Source organism: Oncorhynchus mykiss, chromosome 10 (genome assembly GCF_057628025.1).
Source record: "Oncorhynchus mykiss isolate SJ-2025 chromosome 10, ASM5762802v1, whole genome shotgun sequence".
Classification (NCBI taxonomy): Eukaryota; Metazoa; Chordata; class Actinopteri; order Salmoniformes; family Salmonidae; genus Oncorhynchus; species Oncorhynchus mykiss.
The window spans coordinates 26080409-26099347 of record NC_143031.1 but is presented as its reverse complement, the minus strand read 5'-3'; the positions used below and the strand labels follow the sequence as shown (position 1 = coordinate 26099347).

At 43.0% G+C, this 18939-nt stretch overlaps 1 pseudogene across 1 annotated transcript; it reads right to left on the bottom strand.

The window, feature by feature from the left end:
- Positions 1–8729: 8729 nt before the first annotated feature.
- On the bottom strand, positions 8730–17981 carry LOC110534875 (inactive peptidyl-prolyl cis-trans isomerase FKBP6-like; annotated as a pseudogene). The gene is made up of 8 exons (XR_016484022.1): positions 17910–17981; positions 17386–17574; positions 16647–16715; positions 14701–14820; positions 14177–14357; positions 13719–13822; positions 13544–13618; positions 8730–9294 (listed from the first exon to the last, which is right to left on the bottom strand). The product of XR_016484022.1 is annotated as an inactive peptidyl-prolyl cis-trans isomerase FKBP6-like (transcript).
- Between the last annotated feature and the right edge of the window lie 958 nt (positions 17982–18939).

Here is an 18939-nt window from a genome sequence, read left to right as displayed (position 1 = left end):
GCTATCTTATCTGGCTGGCCTTCCTCTATGGATCCTCATTGAGTTCCATCGTCTCCTCCTCAGGAACAAACTAGAGCTCAGGCATAGAGCTGATCCCTTTGTGTAGACCTTATCGGCTTGTTCCATCTGAAGGCGCTATCTGCTCAGAGTTTGCACGAAGGCCTGTGTACACAAACATAACTGCAATGGGCTTGTACTGTCTAGACATGCAATGGGCTTGCATTGTGGTAGGTCGAAAACTTAAGTAGGCATTTGAGCATCTTCATTCTTAAAACCTTTTTACACTGCTCTGTGTAGGGTGCCGTCTTTCGGATGGGACGTTAAACGGGTGTCCTGACTCTCTGAGGTCATTAAAGATCCCATGGCACTTATCGTAAGAGTAGGGGTGTTAACCCCGGTGTCCTGGCTAAATTCCCAAGCTGTCCCTCATACCATCCTGGCCACCTAATCATCCCCAGCTTACAATTTACTCATTCATCCCCCTCCTCTCCCCTGTAACTATTCCCCAGGTCATTGCTGTAAATGAGAATGTGTTCTCAGTCAACTTACCTGGTAAAAAATATATATATATAAATAAATAACTTGAATGTAAGCACAATGAGTGGATAAAACATGCTTTATAGACTGACCAACCCTTTGACAGGGTGTCAGCCTGGAGAGAACTACTGTATCAAGACAAAAACACACTGCTCTTTGTTGCCAACCGTTGGCACGAAAAATAAGACAAAAAGAGGACAAAACTTTGGGACCGAGTTATATGGATGTGGTGAGAGTTCAGACGCACTCTCCAGCGGGCTTAACATACAAACCCTCAGTGTATCTAACTCATATGATTGGCAGTCTGCTTCTCAACTTAAAGGGGAACTTATTAGGGGACTAATTGACTTTGACAAATCTTGGATGATAGGTTGATAGGTTAGATGGAGCGTCTCAAACGTTTGAAAAGGAACGTAGCCAGCGGTTGGGTATACATAGGCACTGAGCCTTTTGCACAGGAGGAAGTCTTCAGAGAAAGGGGGGGTGACAGGTGAAAACTGCCTTTGTACAACATTACATTAGGTTATTTTATCAACTTAAACTAGAATGTGTATTTACAGGAAAATATATCAAAATATGAAGAATATCAGAAGTTAAATAATCTGAAAAGGAGCACATTCTGAATGTTGCTGATACTGATATTGTGGGTGTGCAGTTATACCTTTAATGTGGACAGGGTGAGAGGGCACAAAAAGTGGAGGGGTGCGCATTTTACCTTCGTAGGATGCCAACAAAGAAAACTAAACCGCTCCATTCATTCAGCAAGCCTAAAATATCCAGTATTTATTTTGAATCAATTGCAATTATGACCCCAAGGAAAACAGGGTTAAGTTTACCTCAGCTTCAAAACCTTGGGTAGGATAAGCATTTTCTGCAAAACAGCCTCGGGGAACCCCAAGGAACTGAAGAGGGGCTTGTCTGACTGGGTTACAATGATGACCTCCAATGCTGTGCTTTGCGTGAGTGAGAGTGTCCAGTTTATAAAGGCAGCATATTATGGTCTGACCTTTGCTGAATGTGTCAGAAAGGACATTGTCACACACCATACATGACTGTAGAGCAACCTAAATGAGAGGTTTCACACCCGCACTGGCTAATGTAATGGATGCAAATATATTCACACCAGACTAAAAACTCTCCACGCATAAAATACCTAAATCCAAGCCTTTCAAGTCCCAAAGACGAGAGTACAAAGCCTAGTGTTCCGTCTTTATCACTGAAAGACAAGCACTTCAGATACTTTAGAGGAAATGTTAATGGTTAGACTTCCCAAAACCTAACTAATTCCCCAAACCCTACCTCAACAACACTCCCCCGCCATTCATTACTCAATATATATTCTCAATAAATATAATGTAGTCATCAACCACAAATAATTACTCTAAACCCATTACTTGGAAGTGATATTTCAGATTCCATCCTGTATCTTCATAAATGAACAATAACAAGTCCAAATATTGCACTTTCAATACAAGGTAAATGGATACTCTTAGCAAAAAGGGTTCCAAAAGGGTTCTTTGGCTGTCCCCGTAGGAGAACCCTTTTTGGTTCCAGGTAGAATCCTTTTGGGTTCCATGTAGAACCAAAAATAGTTATTCAGAAGGTTCTCCTATGGGGACAGCTGAAGAATCCTTTTAGGTTCTAAATAGAACATTTTTTTCAAGGGGGTAGATTCAGTGCAATCCACAGCACTTTAGATGCTGACTGACTCATGCTCAAAACACGTTTTATTTTATTACAGACTATACTGTAAACATATTTACTCAACAGCATTCATGGATTCTAAACAAATGTGGTTGCTCACCCTCTAGCATAAACAAATCTTAAAATAACATAACTTTGCAATTGGACAGACTTTTGAAAGTCATAGTAAAAGGAATTTGGATGTCCTGATTCAAATATAAGCCTGCACTCATTAATTTAAAATCAAGAGGACAGGATCACAGAGGGAATGACAACTAAAACAAGAGGCAGAGTACATCCCTGTGGACCAGAGCAGGAGTCTCGGTCTTGCATCTGTGTATGATGGAAATACATAAATACCCACACCCATTCCACATTTAGCCAGAAGTGCACAATTTACACAGCAACAACCACGTTTAAATTATCGCTGCTGATTTTCTTACTGGGGCTCAAAAGGAACCGGGCATGCCCTGCAAACACAAACTTCCAAATTAACACCTAAAATTACAAATGCTCGAGCTGCTGCCTTTGATGACGTGTTAGACGAGTAGCTGTCGTTTCGACTTGCAATATGAAGATGGCTGTTTTGTGTCTACTGAACATGACCTGAATAGTTGAAATATGAAGCATAATAGCCAGCGATAGCATTAGCACCAGACACACTTAGTCTGCAAAGCCTCAAACAGCCAGAGCATGGAATGGCGACACCAGCAAAACGGCATCAACCAAAGCCACTCAACCCATTTGTCACGTTCTGACCTTAGTTATTTTATTATGTCTTTGTTTTAGTATGATCAGGGCGTGAGTTGGGTGGGTTGTCTATGTTCCTTTTTCTATGTTTTGGGATTTCTGTGTTTGGCCTGGTATGGTTCTCAATCAGAGGCAGCTGTTTATCGTTGTCCCTGATTGAGAACCATATTTAGGTAGCCTGGTTTCACTTTTGAGTTGTTGGTGATTATTTTCCGTGTTTGTTACCACACAGGACCGTTTTGTTTGTTTCACTTTGTTATTTTGTATTTCTGTAGTGTTCAGTATGTCTTATTAAATGGACACTTACCACACTGCAAATTGGTCTGACCTCTCTTACTCCTCATCAGAGGAAGACGACGAACGTTACAGAATCACCCACCACCAAAGGACCAAGCAGTGTGGTAACGGGCAGCAGCAGCGATCTCAGGACTCCTGGACATGAGAGGAGATTCTGGACGGAGAGGGACCCTGGGCACAGGCTGGGGAATATCGCCGCCCCAAGGCAGAGCTGGAGGCAGCGAAAGCCGAGAGGCGGTGGTATGAGGAGGCAGCACAGCAGCGCAACTGGAAGCCCGAGAGGCGGCGGGGGGGGGGGGGGGGGGTGGCGTGGCGGCACAGATCCGGGCGGTGTGTGGTGAAGTCAGGTAGGAGACCTGCGCCAACTCCACGTGCTTACCGTGGTGAGCATGGGACTGGTCAGGCCCCATGCTATGGAGTGATGCGCACGGTACCGCAACGGAGTATTCACAGGCCGGTATGCTCGGTGCCAGCGTCCCGCATTTGCCGGGGGGAAGCTGGCATCCAGCCAGAACGGGTGCGGCCAGCTCTGCGCTCGAGACCGCCAGTGTGCCTCCACGGCCCTGTGTATCCGGTGCCTCCACTACGCACCAGGCCTCCGGCGGCAGCCCCACGCACCAGGCTGTCTCTCAGTCTCCCGCCTGTCCGCCCGGAGCTGCCAGAGTCTCCCGCCTGTCCGCCCGGAGCTGCCAGAGTCTCCCGCCTGTCCGCCCGGAGCTGCCAGAGTCTCCCGCCTGTCCGCCCGGAGCTGCCAGAGTCTCCCGCCTGTCCGCCCGGAGCTGCCAGAGTCTCCCGCCTGTCCGCCCGGAGCTGCCAGAGTCTCCCGCCTGTCCGCCCGGAGCTGCCAGAGTCTCAGAGCCACCACCGCGGACAGACACCCACCCAGACCCTCCCCTATAGGTTTAGGCTTTGCGGCCGGAATCCGCACCTTTGAGGGGGAGGGGAGGGGGGGAAAATACTGTCACGTTCTGACCTTAGTTTAATTATGTCTTTGTTTTAGTATGATCAGGGCGTGAGTTGGGTGGGTTGTTTATGTTCCTTTTTCTGTGTTTGGCCTGGTATGGTTCTCAGAGGCAGCTGTTTATCGTTGTCCCTGATTGAGAACCATATTTAGGTAGCCTGGTTTCACTTTTGAGTTGTGGGTGATTATTTTCCGTGTTTGTTACCACACGGGACAGTTTCGTTTTTCACTGTTATTTTGTAGTGTTCAGTATGTCTTATTAAAATGGACACTTACCATGCTGCAAATTGGTCCGACCTCTTACTCCTCATCAGAGGAAGACGAACGTTACATCATCTTAACTTAGATTTTTTTTTATCTCACAAAGCTGACTGATGCTTCTCAATTGCACAACATTGACCAAAACCACTATTTCTAAAGGGCATCTAGTTTGGATTAATTGTATTTGACCATAAAATGTCAGTTATTGTGGGTTGAAAAATCAAAACACATGCCAATACAAAAAGGATGAAACGTTCAACATGACTGGATAGACAATGTAGGAACCACCAAATTATTTGGAACAATTGCATATTTGTTCCCCTTTATTAAAGCATTTTGCACCAGAGAAAAAACATTTGACAATTAAATCCATTTGAAACCCATTTTAACACAATGTGAAGAAATCAAAGGGGGTGAATACTTATGATAGGCTTTGATATTGACAATGTATGAAATATAAACATGCTCGATTGATTACTATGGAAAAACAAATTAATTGTGCCCTGTAAATGGAAATGTTAGAAAAGGAAGGAGGCAACTGTAACAATCTTGGAACTGAGCAGACCAAGGCACAGCGTGAGTATAGTTCCACATATTTAAGTCAAAATAACAAAACATACAAAGGCCGCAGTACCCAAACACACTAACAATCCATATCCCACAAAACACAGGTGGAGGAATAGCTACCTAAATATGATCCCCAATCAGAGGCAACGATAAACATCTGCCTCTAATTGGGAACCACATTAGCACCAACATAGAAATAGATATACTAGATCACCCCCTAGTCACCCCCTGACCAAGGGCTCTCTATGGTCAGGGCGTGACAACAACTGCACTGGGTGTGGGCCACACCATTGAAAAGGCCCGAAAACCTACAGAAAGGTAAACTGTAGTACGCAGTAATGACAGAAAATGAACCAAGTTAACCAAGTTAAGACCTAGATGATTTGCAAAGCATGATCTTTCAGCCATATACAATCCCATCAAAACATGTTTTAAAACGTTTTGCAACAGAAAACAAAAACAAGCCTTTCTTATTGAACAGATCGGCGTACACAACTTCCCGGCTTGTTTTTCTGTCAGGTCAGGTGTTCTCCGCTGGGAATGATCTAATTGTAGTTAGTGTTGTTGTGGATGTAACAGAGAGGAGAGTTGCTGCTCTCCACACGATCTTCCCACCCTATTTCAAACACCTAATTGCATGGGCCTTTTCTCAATTAGACTTGCTCAACTCCTGTGTCCTCTCTCTTCTCCATCCTCTCTGGCCTCTTTTTGAAAAAGGTCAAAGGTAATTGAAGAGAGGCGGCAAGGAGTGTGAAAGTAGACAAAAATGCGCTTGTATGAAATGACTACTCCATTCACGTGTTACAGGGTGGAATCCCAAAATAATTGTAAAGTGATTAAAAACTAAATGTGCAAGACATTTTATAGAGAAAGGGATAAGTAACAGTTTTTAGCCAATGTTTGCAATGATGATGAAAAAAAATAACATTAAATTGCTAATTAGATTGCGAGGCTGTCTTGTGTTTGATATGCTGCCTAGATAGCTGCATGTAACTCCCCACTTGAGTATTGCACTGGGGCAAAAAACTATCTGCGAGTTTGTACAAACATGATGACCATGTCTTTTGTGTACAACATGAAGTTTATAGGCTGCACCAGACAAAGTGTTCATTGCTGATCAAGGAGGGGGAAGCTGCAGTGTAACACTGAGCAGCAGGTACGTAGGCAGCAGCTACGTGAAAAAAACCCTGCAAATGTCTTTAGCCACGGCAAATCGGGTTTACAGAAAATCCGGAACCACAGCCAATCCGTACATAATAATGGGTTGCCTCCAACCTGCGCCAATGACTATAGCCCTAGACATTGAAAAATGAGTGCCTCTAGCCTATTAGACTAAATTGAATAAATCCTTTAGCAGTAAAAACATGGTTTCCCTTCCAATCATAATACAGAGTAATTGGAATGGCTCTGCGTCCGCTATAATGAGCGAGCTATCTCGTGATCATCTACCACTTTAAACAAACACCGGGTGGGAGAGTTTCTCTGCCTCACTTGTGGTTAAACGCCAAACACTGTTTAGCTGAGGGTCTCCGACAAAGATCTTTGGTGAGGCACACTCGCTAAACACACATGGAAGGCTCACTCCTGGACAATGATGGTAGGCGGAAACCACATTGCCTGCAGAGTACCTGGCAAGCATGCCCCACGGTCAGCTAAGCAGAACAGGTGAACAGTTAGGATAGATCTCGGGTGTAATTTGGCTTCTTCCCCTTCTTTCCTACTCCATCTACACACATCTGAAAACACAGGTAAAAGCAATATGGCAGACACCCTACAGGAATTTACATTCACTTGTCCAGTTCTTTCACACCAGTCTAAATAAAGGAAACAAGATGAAGGGATGAAGGTAGGGAGCCACTTAGACTATTCAGATGCACCTTTCAAGTTCCTCCATTGAATTCCTCAGTGCTTGGGGAGCGGGCACCGCCAAGGCAAAACTGTGTGGCAGGAAGCGGAGGCAGTAAAAGCAGTCCTTGTGAAAGGACTAGCCCTAGGCTATAGGATTTGGTAAGGTGAAGGGCTAAATAACCGTAGACATGGCTTCCACTCTACACTGCACGCACAGCTTACCTCGAAGAACCACCTAAGCTCTTTAGGTTGGTCAGTGTTAAAAGAAAATATCCACTGGACCACCGTCAAATCAAGCTCACAGCTCTTTCCAAAACCTGATATGATCTTATTAATAGGCCCACAAGTAAATTATAGTCAGCTTGAAGCAATTCCTCGATTATGGCTTCTGAAACCATAATGCTAGGCATAGAATCCAAATATGTACATAAGCAAAGAGATTGATTTAATATTGCTGTCTGCATAATGAAACAGAAAATCTATCATTTTAACATTCATTTACTGAACTCCTAAAAGCTACTCCTGGTGCAGCTGAAACAGCAACGCCCATGCCCCTCCCACCTGAGGATCTGTCTTTTTCAGCCATCTCCTGTGTTTGAGGGGTGGAAAATCCACTTGTCACTTAAATCTCACTGGATTGACTGCTTCAATTTGACTCTTTTATACTCTTGCTTTTGCCTGTCGTTTTTTCCAGTTAACGTTACGACCACGGAAATGCTTGCAATGAACTGTCATGAACCCGGTAATTGCCGAATTGGCTCAATGGAATAAAGTCTTTCCTGTTGCATTTCTACGAACGGTAAAGCTTCATAAGGGATTTAACATACTCTTGACATTTATATCACAAGAAAGAGAAGAAATATAACTTTATTTTGATGTTCAAATGTGTTGATTTTTAAAATCGAGGGTATCTGCTATTGACACACTTGTTGAATTATGCAAGAGAAACGTGACAACAGTAAAAAATGAAGCAGGGTAGACAGAGCAGGTGAGTGATGGCAGGGTAGACAGAGCAGGTGAGTGATGGTAGGGTAGACAGAGCAAGTGAGTGCTGGTAGGGTAGACAGAGCAAGTGAGTGCTGGTAGGGTAGACAGAGCAGGTGAGTGCTGGTAGGGTAGACAGAGCAGGTTAGTGCTGGTAGGGTAGACAGCGCAAGTGAGTGCTGGTAGGGTAGACAGCGCAAGTGAGTGCTGGTAGGGTAGACAGCGCAAGTGAGTGCTGGTAGGGTAGACAGCGCAAGTGAGTGCTGGTAGGGTAGACAGCGCAGGTGAGTGCTGGTAGGGTAGACAGAGCAGGTGAGTGCTGGTAGGGTAGACAGAGCAGGTGTTTGCTGGTAGGGTAGACAGAGCAGGTGAGTGCTGGTAGGGTAGACAGAGCAGGTGAGTGCTGGTAGGGTAGACAGAGCAGGTGAGTGCTGGTAGGGTAGACAGAGCAGGTGAGTGCTGGTAGGGTAGACAGAGCAGGTGAGTGCTGGTAGGGTAGACAGAGCAGGTGTTTGGTGGTTGCAGCCCTGTTCCACCCTTTTATGTTAATGTGTTAATATATGCAAATACACCAGTCTATTTTTGTGCAATAGTTCAGTCAATATCAAAAGTTGAGTATCTACGTCCAGTTTCTAACTGCTGCATTTATTTTAGTTGTTTTAAAGCCTTAACAATTTCGATGTCCGTTGCTAGTTTGTTTAAATCTCTTGATACCACTGACAAACTAAGAGAAGTATATCAACTCTGCCTTGTAAAACCAGCATGTTATGGTATTCCAACTGGCTTCCATGAAATGTCCTTCAATACAGGTTTCCCCAGGAATGCTTTATCTGAAACTTGCTTGAATCACTGGAGAATATGTTTATTCAGACAAGACAATGGTATGTTTTGGAGAGGCTTTACCTCTTGAATATATCAACAACAATGGCCCTTAAATATTGTAACAAGATGAACAAACACATTTTCCATTATTAAGACATTTCACTGTGTCCCAACTGCAGTTGGATTTAGTGTACAGAATAGCTTTGTAAATGTTGGTACATGATGAACAAAAACTCTTGAAATCAAAGTGAATATATTTACATAATGTAGTAAGGCTTGTGTGAGTCTTCGGTGTTGACTAAGTTTTCCTTACACCATCACCTGCAACAGAATGTGAGTCCAAAATGTAGCTTCAGACATTGCTCCTCTCTCTCTCCTGGCAGCCAAACAGGGCAGATCCCACCTTGTGATACAGGGAGGATACCTCAGCAGAACTGGAGTGTCCTAAAGCTCTGTAAAACGCCCAGAGCATGTAGGCAATGATTCCCAAATTATACTCAGAAGCCTTTGATCTTGAGAGAGCGCTGCCATTTGAAGATGAGAGTCTGGAGTTTGGATCTTTGCATAGGCAAATATTGATGTACCTTTGGGGAAAAAACAGGTTCTGACAAATCACACTCAAATTTTGGTCGGTCATTCATTTGGGAACAGATGACTGCAATATCTCTGTGAGCTGCCTGTGGATATGTTGCATCTTCCAATTCCACATGACTATACAAATATGCTAGATGATTGCATCGTCTTAGATGGGCACTGCATATCTTATTAAAACAAAGTGAAAAGGGGCAACTATCTGAACTGGATAGATAGTTAGCAATGTATGTGGCAAACAATCAATCAATGCTTTGAATCTGTTCATACGGCTCCCTCCTGTGGCTAGCACAGAAATACAAGGTTACCATCCAGCCTTTATGAGAGTAAAGTACATGTCGGATAAAAAAAAAGTCACGACAGGCCTGATGGACACAGAAAACATGTCCGTAAACGTTCCAAATGTTGACAACAACAAAAAATACACTAGACAAGGTGGGCTCCCCGTGTTGGCAAAATTAATTATGTGAGAATTTTCCAAATGGTGGTGGAAATGCCTTTATGCGCAATGGACTTCTGTGGGCAAATGTTCACCGTCGACGGCCACTGGCATGCTGGAGAAGTGTGCTCTTCACAGATTAATCCCGGTTTCAACTGTACCGGACAGATGGCAGACAGTGTAGTGTGTATGGCGTCATGTGGGCAAGCGGTTTGCTGATGTTAACGTTGTGAACAGAATGCCCCAAGGTGGCGGTGGGGTTATGGTATGGGCAGGCATAAGCTATGGACAATGAACACAATTGCATTTTATCGATGCCAATTTGAATACACAGAGATACCATGACAAGATCATGAGGCTCATTGTCATGCCACTCATCTGTTGCCATCACCTCATGTTTCAGCATGATAATGCGCGCAAAGATCTGTACACAATTCCTGGAAATTTAAAAATGTCCCAGCTCTTCCATGGCCTGCATACTCACATGTCACCCATTGAGCATGTTTGGGATGCTCTGGATCAACGTGTACGACAGTGCGTTCGAGTTCCAGCCAATAGCCAGCAACTTCACACGGCCATTGAAGACGAGTGGGACAACATTCCACAGGCCACAATCAACAGCCTGATCGCCTCTATGCGAAGGAAATGTGTTGCACTGCATGAGGCATATCGTGCTCACACCAGATACTGACTGGTTTTCTGATCCACGCCCCTACCCTTAAGGTATCTGTGACCAACAGACGCATATCTGTATTCCCAGTCGTGTGAAATCCATAGATTAGGGCCTAATGAATTTATTTCAATTGACAGACTTCCATATATGAACTGTAACTCAGTAAAATATTTGAAAATTGTTGCTTGTTGAGTGTAGTTGGGATTTGATTAAATCATGGTGAATCAAATCATGTGAATCAAAATAATCATTTATGAAACACGAACAGTGATTTTCATAGACTTCCTTTGGGATTATGTGGCTGCAAAACTTGTTTTGTAGATACTTCAAATTTGGACATTTCATTTTTGGGACATTGAAACTTAATAGATGCTAGTCAGCCTGCAAAGTAACATCTAAGGTAAGATAAATATGACTAAACTAGGAAAGGTACATTTCCCGAAGAAAATCTGTGTGCTTGCCTGTCTAAAAATATTTGTTAAAATGTAAAATTCAAGCTGAATAGAAAGTGAAGCAGTTTGTCATAGTAAGAATAGGTCTGATTACTTAAGTATATACACTCGGTGGCCAGTTTATTAGGTACAACAGACTAGTACTAAGTTGTACCCCCCTTTGCCTCCAGAACAGTCAGAAATTCTTTGGGGCATGGAAACCTAACGTGTGCCAGGAAAACATTCCCCACACCATTACACCACCAGCCTATACCGCTGAACCAGGCAGGACAGGGCCATGGACTCATACTGCTTATGCCAAATCCTGACTGCCATCAGCATGACATAAGCTTGTAATGCTGGAACCGGGACGCAACAGGAACCGGGATTCGTCGGACCAGGTACATTTTTTCCACTCCTAAATTGTCCAATGTTGGTGATCGCGTGCCAACTGAAGCTGCTTCTTGTTTTTAGAGGAGTAGAACCCAGTGTGGTCGTCTGCTGCAATAGCCCATCCGTGACAAGGACTGGCGAGTTGTGCGATCCAAAATGCCGTTCTGCGCCGTTATTTGCCTGTTTGTGGCCCGCCTATTAACTTGTACGATTCTTGCCATTCTCCTTCGACCTCTCATCAATTACCTGTTTTTGCCCACCACACTCAGTTGCATAGGTCACTAATTTGTCCAATTCTAACGTTCAATCGAAGAGTAACAGGATGCCTGTCTGCCTGCTTTATATAGCAAGCCATGGCCACGTGACAGTCTGTAGGGGCGAACCATTTTGTGAACAGGGTGGTGCACCTAATAAACAGCCACTGAGTGTATCTCAGCTAGCAAAGTTTTAGGCAATTAACTGTGCCTAACACTCTGCTGAGACAGGCTTTCAAACTGTGGTCCCTGTGTCTGTCATTCTAAAACCATTATAATAAAAGGCTCAAATCTCTTGGTGAGGTCGCTAGGTGTTGTAAGCAGTGGTGCCTAGAGAAGTGGGTACACTCTAATTTTGCCAAAAATGTCCTAAACGGCCCACTCGGCAAAGGAAAGGTGACCTGTGTGAAAAATGGTATGAGAAACAGTGGCATACACTCTGAATGACCTAAAAATATGAATCCCACATTGGTCTTTCAGTCAGGCCAACCCAAGCTGTACTTCGCAAGTAGGCTAATAGTAGGCCTACTATTGAAACAGATAAATGAGTCTGTCAACTGAGTCAGAAATCAGGTTATTCTCAAAGTCACTTTATAGAAAAAAAAAAAAAAATTGTACATTATAAGTCCATAACTATGCTTAAACCACAACAGGAGACCACTTTTGAGGTCTGGAAAAATCTAAGACATTTTTATTTGAGTGTAGTTACCCTTTAATTCAAGTGCACAGGCACCTAGCACTGTTTGGTTAGTGGCGTTTCTGTAGCACATGAGATGGAGTTTGCAAAACAAATGGGCACTGGATTGAAGCAAAATCATGTCATTCTGCCAGGTAGCAATATGCTACTTTGTAGCTATTTAACATTTAATTGAGAAGGTTATTGGGAAAGCCTTTCCATCTACCAGAGTAGTTAGGCCTATCATTAACATCGCTATATTTTTCCTGTTCCTTAATTGTTTGAAACCTGGACGTTTTACTTCCTATTATGAGGCATGTCTTATCTTGCGTCAAAGTAGCCCATTGCCAAAATCCCACCATAGAAACATGGATGAAATTTTACAAAGACTTCCTCATATGCCTTCTTTTCTATTAGTTCTCTTTCATTGTCTAGCAGCAAAATACATTATCCTAGTCATATTATCAACCGATGATATAGGGAAGATCTAAACATGCAACTTTATAAATTCCTAACAGATATTTCCATCTCTGTCCATGAAACCGCTCGCATGTGCGGTGCACATTCTAGAAAGGTGTTTAACAGTTGTATTTTGGAACATTCAGGCCTAGTGCAGTGTGCACAGTGTTACGCCTAAAATGTGAAGAAATAGTTTCAATATGTTAAACTAAACGTTCTGATCTGTTCCATCAGCCTTATTAAATGATAGGGCGTATACCTCCACTACTTTAATACGCATCAAGGGGATTAAGAAGTCAATATACGCAATTCTCAATGAAAAATAAGTGGCTATGTGGCATATACCCTCCACTACCCCACTGGTTGTAAGGCTGCTCAATATTTTTTATAAAGGGGTTCAAATTTTATTTCTTTATACACTGAACAAAAATATCAACGCAACATGTAAAGTGTTGGTCCCATGTTTCATGAGCTGAAATAAAAAATCCCAGATATGTTCCATACGCATAAAAAGCTTATTTCTCTCAAAATATATCCACTTTGATTTCTGTTTGTGAACATTTCTCCTTTGCCAAGATAATCCAGCCACCTGACAGGTGTGGCATATCAAGAAGCTGATTAAACAGCATGAGGATTATTTCTGCCTTTAATAAAGCCCTTTTCTGGGGGGGGAAATCATTCTGATTGGCTGGGCCTTGCTCCCCAGTGGGTGGGCCTGTCTGCCAAGTAGTTGGGCCTATGCCCTTCAAGGCCCACCCATGCCTGCACCCCTGCTCAGTTATGTGAAATCCATAGATTACAGAATGAATTTATTTCAACGGACTTATTTCCTTATATGAACTGTAACTCAGTAAAAACATTTAAATTGTTTCATGTTGCGTTTATTTTTGTTCAGTATATATTTTGTATAGCCTTACCATCACTTCTTCACAAAGTCTGCACACATCTTGAAGCACAGCTCTTTCTCTTTGTCCAAATAGTCCTTGTAGCATCTGCACAAATAACAATAATGTAGTTGAAACAATGTGTCACTAGGGAAATAAACAATGAATGTCAATGAATAAACAATGAATGTCAGAAATATTATCTTACGTGGCAAGCTTCCTCAGGAGATTGTTGATGTCGAATGGTTTGTTGGCCTGAGCCATCGTGAGGTAATCCTGGGCTTTCTCATAGTCAAACAACTCCAAATACGCCTGAGGAAAACCCTCTGGTTAAAACATCTGCGACTGATTCTTTCAACAAGTGAGCCATCACCAAACATGCAAATCTCAAATGTACGAAAATGGGAAGATGTACGATTTAGAATAATTTGATGCTAGTAAATGGGTAAATCTTCATAAAACATATGGTTGTAACAAAAGTACAACCTTTTAAACTTTTTTTTAAAGAACATTTATGTCTGGCGTCAGATCCCTGTCTGCTCATCTATATTTTAATATCTATAGCATAAACTATGATGCCAAAAACAATTACATATACTGTAGGCACACACACATGAACCCAGCTTATTGACAAGAATATGACTTCCCCCAGCCTGAGGGTCTAACCTGACCACAGCGGAACAGGACCTTGGTGTTGGTGGGGTCGATCTCCATGGCCTTACTCCAGGGCTTTCAGGGGCCTGTCCAGGCGGAGCTGGGTCAGGGACAGGTTGAGGTAGATGGGCAGCTGCACCGCTGCGATGATCCTCTTCTCCTCCAGCTCCCGATTTCCCAGCAGAGTCACCGCCTGGCCAGACACATGGAGAGGTCATACGTAGAAAGAGTGATTTGATGTATTTATTTATATCACATGCACACTTGCGTGCGGACACAGTAGGGTGTGCACACACTACACGCACAACAGTGTGCTTGTCAAATATTACACATGACAGTGAGCTTATAATAAAATAAAATCTACAAAAAACTCAATACTTATGAGAGGGAACCAGCATAACATCACATTTCATTCCTCTCATTCATTCACATACACTTGAAGAATCCTTCATCATAAAATAATGCTGAAACTAAAATCAAGGGGCTCATTTGACGACATAACATTTAGGACATAAAACATGTTTTTCTGATACTACCTGTTTGTAGCGATCTTTGGCATCCTCAAAGCGACTCTGGTTGAAGCAGCGGTTGCCAAAGCTGCGCTCTGTGTCGACCACATTGAAGAGCGTGGACAGAGGAACAGTGTTCTGCACCTCCTGGAGGGACAGAGGGGTTTGGGAAAGGTAAAAACTGGAGAGAGGGAGCCAACAAAATTACAACTAATCCCCAGATAGTAGTGAGAAGCATGACCAGAAATAGTCACTTCAGTCCAAGTAGCAAATGGCTTTATACTTACAGAAAACGTTTGACCTCGGTCATTGCCAACAAAGGGTATATAACAGAGGTCAAAAGTTTTCTGTAAGTCTTCACAAGGTTTTCACACACTGTTGCTGGTATTTTGGCCCATTCCTCCATGCAGATCTCCTCTAGAGCAATGATGTTTTGGGGCTGTTGCTGGGCAACACCGACTTTCAGGTAACAAGTGGAGGACAGATGAGCCTCTTAAAGAAGAAGTTACAAGTCTGTGAGAGCCAGAAATCTTGCTTGTTTGTAGGTGACCAAATACTTATTTTCCACCATAATTTGCAAATAAATTCATTAAAAATCCTACAATGTGATTTTCTGGATTTTTTCCCCTCATTTTGTCTGTCATAGTTGAAGTGTACCTATGATGAAAATGACAGGCCTCTCATCTTTTTAAGTGGGAGAACTTGCACAATTGGTGGCCGACTAAATACTTTTTTGCTCCACTGTAAATATTGCACTTGGGAAAAAAACATCTTAAAGTAGAAATATAATTAAACAGGCATTCCATTTTTGCTCTAGTATAGTGCCCACTATAGTAGACATCGATCAAGTGCACAAGGCTTCATGTGTGCAAAAATAATGTTCACCTGGTAAACATTTTTTAGTTATCCTCACTCACACACAAGTTGTACTGTCAAGTTCAACACAAAAGCAATATCTTTGGGCTACACCGCAGGTTATTACATTGTACACCTTCTGCCTGTTGACATCTGTTGTACAATGTTCTAGCCGCAGAGCATGAGACCCTTTGTTGGCATAATTGATCTCTTTCAGGCATAGAGTACACCTGGCATACCCCTTTTTATCCACTGTATTGGAAAAATGAGAGGGGAAGTGGGGGTTCCTTTCACCTCTATAGTGGCATCCAGCTTAAGCCAGGCTACACTTATCTTTTTTTTACCTTTATTTAACTAGGCGAGTCAGTTAAGAACAAATTCTTATTTACAATGATGCTTACACCAGCCAAACCCGGATGACACTGGGCCACTTGCACGCCACCCTATGGGTATCCCAATCACTGCCGGATGTGATATAGCCTGGATTCAAACCAGGGTGCCTGTTGTGACGCCTCTAGCACTGAGATGCACTGTCTTAGACCGCTGCACCACTAGGGTGCCCCAATCCACTTGTTAAAAAAGCAAAGCCTCATTTTCACCTATATCTCGCATTCTGAAAAATAACCACATATTGTAGTTGAAAAACATGAGTTCACAGATCGTAGTTAGTTCGTTTGCTAGTCAACATTTCACACAGATTGCCAGGGTCCAGTAAGCAACTAACGCGTTAACTTGAGGAACAGCAAGGAGTCGTAACGTTATACCAGTGAAGGTTAACCTTAATACTATAGCGAATTGGTTAGGTCACTAATGTAAGCTCATCTGATGTTGTAACGTTAGCTGTCTGACTTTATTGACCAGCTAATTTTCACACAAACTCAATTATTTGATCAGTTAAGTTGGCTAATGTTGCTCAACATTTCTCTGGCTAGCTAACGGAGAATTTGATCCAGCTAACAAGATAGCATTGTTAAGTAACGCTAACAATACTAGTAGTACTTGTTCCACCACACTTTCTCCTTCACCTCAAACCGTCCAAATGCCAGTTGTTTTTCGGTTACAGCTCATGAACTACGCTTCATCACCTTCTCACCCCCGTGGTCAGGCTTTTCACCTACCTCTTCGTTATCGTTCAGGAGACGCGCTGCTGTAAATGGCAAACTGTCTTTCCATAGCACGCACTGATGCTGTAACTAGCAAATTGGCTGTCTCTTCAGTCGCGTGCTGCATTCTGCTGTTATGTGAACAATTGGCTGAGCCTTGGATACAGCCTGTATTGCTCCAAACGCGCATCAGTCGTTCGCTTACAGCCAGTGGTGTGATCCAAAGCCCCCCTCCCAAACATTTCTCATTTGATCTACACGAATCACATAGGTCACCTATTTTTGATTCAAAACTGCGAATTTCGCCGAAAGGTGACTAGTTTTCATCCCTGCAGGTGGGTTTGTGTTCGAGAGACTGTTTATGAGACCTGTGTTAATTTTCTATGACTGCTACATGAAGTTAGTCATTAGTAGTGAATGTGCATTACACATGGTTCTGGTTAAATTTGTAACAAAAAAGGGCATTTTCAGAGAAACTTGAATGCCAGATCTGCTTTTTTTGCAATAATCACTGGTTAAACTATTTTGAAAAAATAATTACATTAGTGAGTGTTATGGTTGTGGAAGGCTTCAATTTAGCCTTGGTATAAATTTGGTATTTGACCTTTAATTGTACAACAAAGCTTATTTAGAGAATAAAAAAATCTCGGTATATGGTGAATCACCCATAAATTAGAAACATTTTTTATAACATTGGCAATATTGCCCATCCCTAGATACAGCCTTAACTGAATAAGGCCCCTAGTCTCCTCACCGAACTCATTGCGAAGAACTCATCCACTTGGGCTGAGTCAAGGAAATTGAGGACCTGCACCTCGTAGAGCACAGTAGCTACAGGAGGGATGAGTGGAGGGCAGCCCATCTCTCCATATGCATACGCAGGCAGGAAGAGAAAACGAGAGAACTCTCCCTGCCTCATGGTCAGAATACCCAGCTCCAGGCCCTATAGAGTCACGTCTGTAAGGTAAGGAGTGTGTATTAGTTGTTTATGAAGCCACATATGAAAACCAGTTACCTAAAGAGTATACCTTACCTCTTCCAAGCTTCATCATTCAAGGGTACTTCAGGTGGCTGGTGGTCTCAAACAGTCAGTCAGAGTACTCCAGAAATCCTGAAATTAACTGAAGGAATATTAGCAGGTGTACAAATGGGCAATGTTAAGAAAAAATGGTGTCCCACTATGGTGCAATGTTGATACATAATCGATTGCATTATGTCCCAATAAATATACTTTACAGTGTAAGGCATCCTAAAGATAGGAGTATTTTTAGAGGGTACTTGACACAATTGAATCTCTTGGCACTGGTGGGCCTTCTCCAGGTTGGACCACTTCCTTCTTGATCCCGCCATCCATCGCCCAAGAGGTCCTGCATCTGCTGGCCCAGGCGGTGGAAAGGGCTCTGACAAGGATATAGAAAAGTTAACATTTATAACACTTCCATTTAAAAAGGTTTGAAAAAAATTAGGTGTTTGCAGTGGGGCACAAAGAAACAGTCTTGCCAAAACACCGTTTTATATTTTAGATAGCTAGTAAGTTGAAACGAAATTCTGTAAGGTGGGACGCGAAGCAAAAATACTTTTGCGTGACAGGATCAAGCTCGCGAGGCTGCAGCATAGTGTCTTGGCTAGTTAGCAAGCAAATTATGTATACACATTTTTGTGCATACATTGTAACCAGTGAGCAATACATTTTGGTTTATGAAACAGCCCTATTAAATATGGTGTAAAGTTGAGCAAATAGTGCTGAATTCTGGTCGACAGTCCGTTTCCTGACAATGTTGTTGAAAGATGATTGCAAATTTCAATTGCACTAGCTAGCTATGATAATGTAACGAGCCTGGGTTTATAAGCGCGAAAATCGACCTTGCCACCCACACGAGCATGCTTTTGCGGCACATCCCTCTTTCCACTGGGATTCTCTGCCTCTAACCCTATTACAGGGGCTGAGTCACTGGCTCACTGGGGCTCTCTCATACCGTCCCTGGGAGGGGTGCGTCACCTGAGTGGGTTGAGTCACTGATGTGATCGTCTTGTCTGGGTTGGCGCCCTCCCCCTTGGGTTGTGCCGTGGCGGAAATCTTTGTGGGCTATACTCAGCCTTGTCTCAGGATGGGAAGTTGGTGGTTGAAGATATCCCTCTAGTGGTGTGGGGGCTGTGCTTTGGCCAAGTGGGTGGGGTTATCCTTCCTGTTTGACCCTGTCCGGGGGTGTCCTCGGATGGGGCCACAGTGTCTCCTGACCCCTCCTGTATTTATGCTGCAGTAGTTTGTATCAGGGGGCTAGGGTCAGTTTGTTATATCTGGAGTACT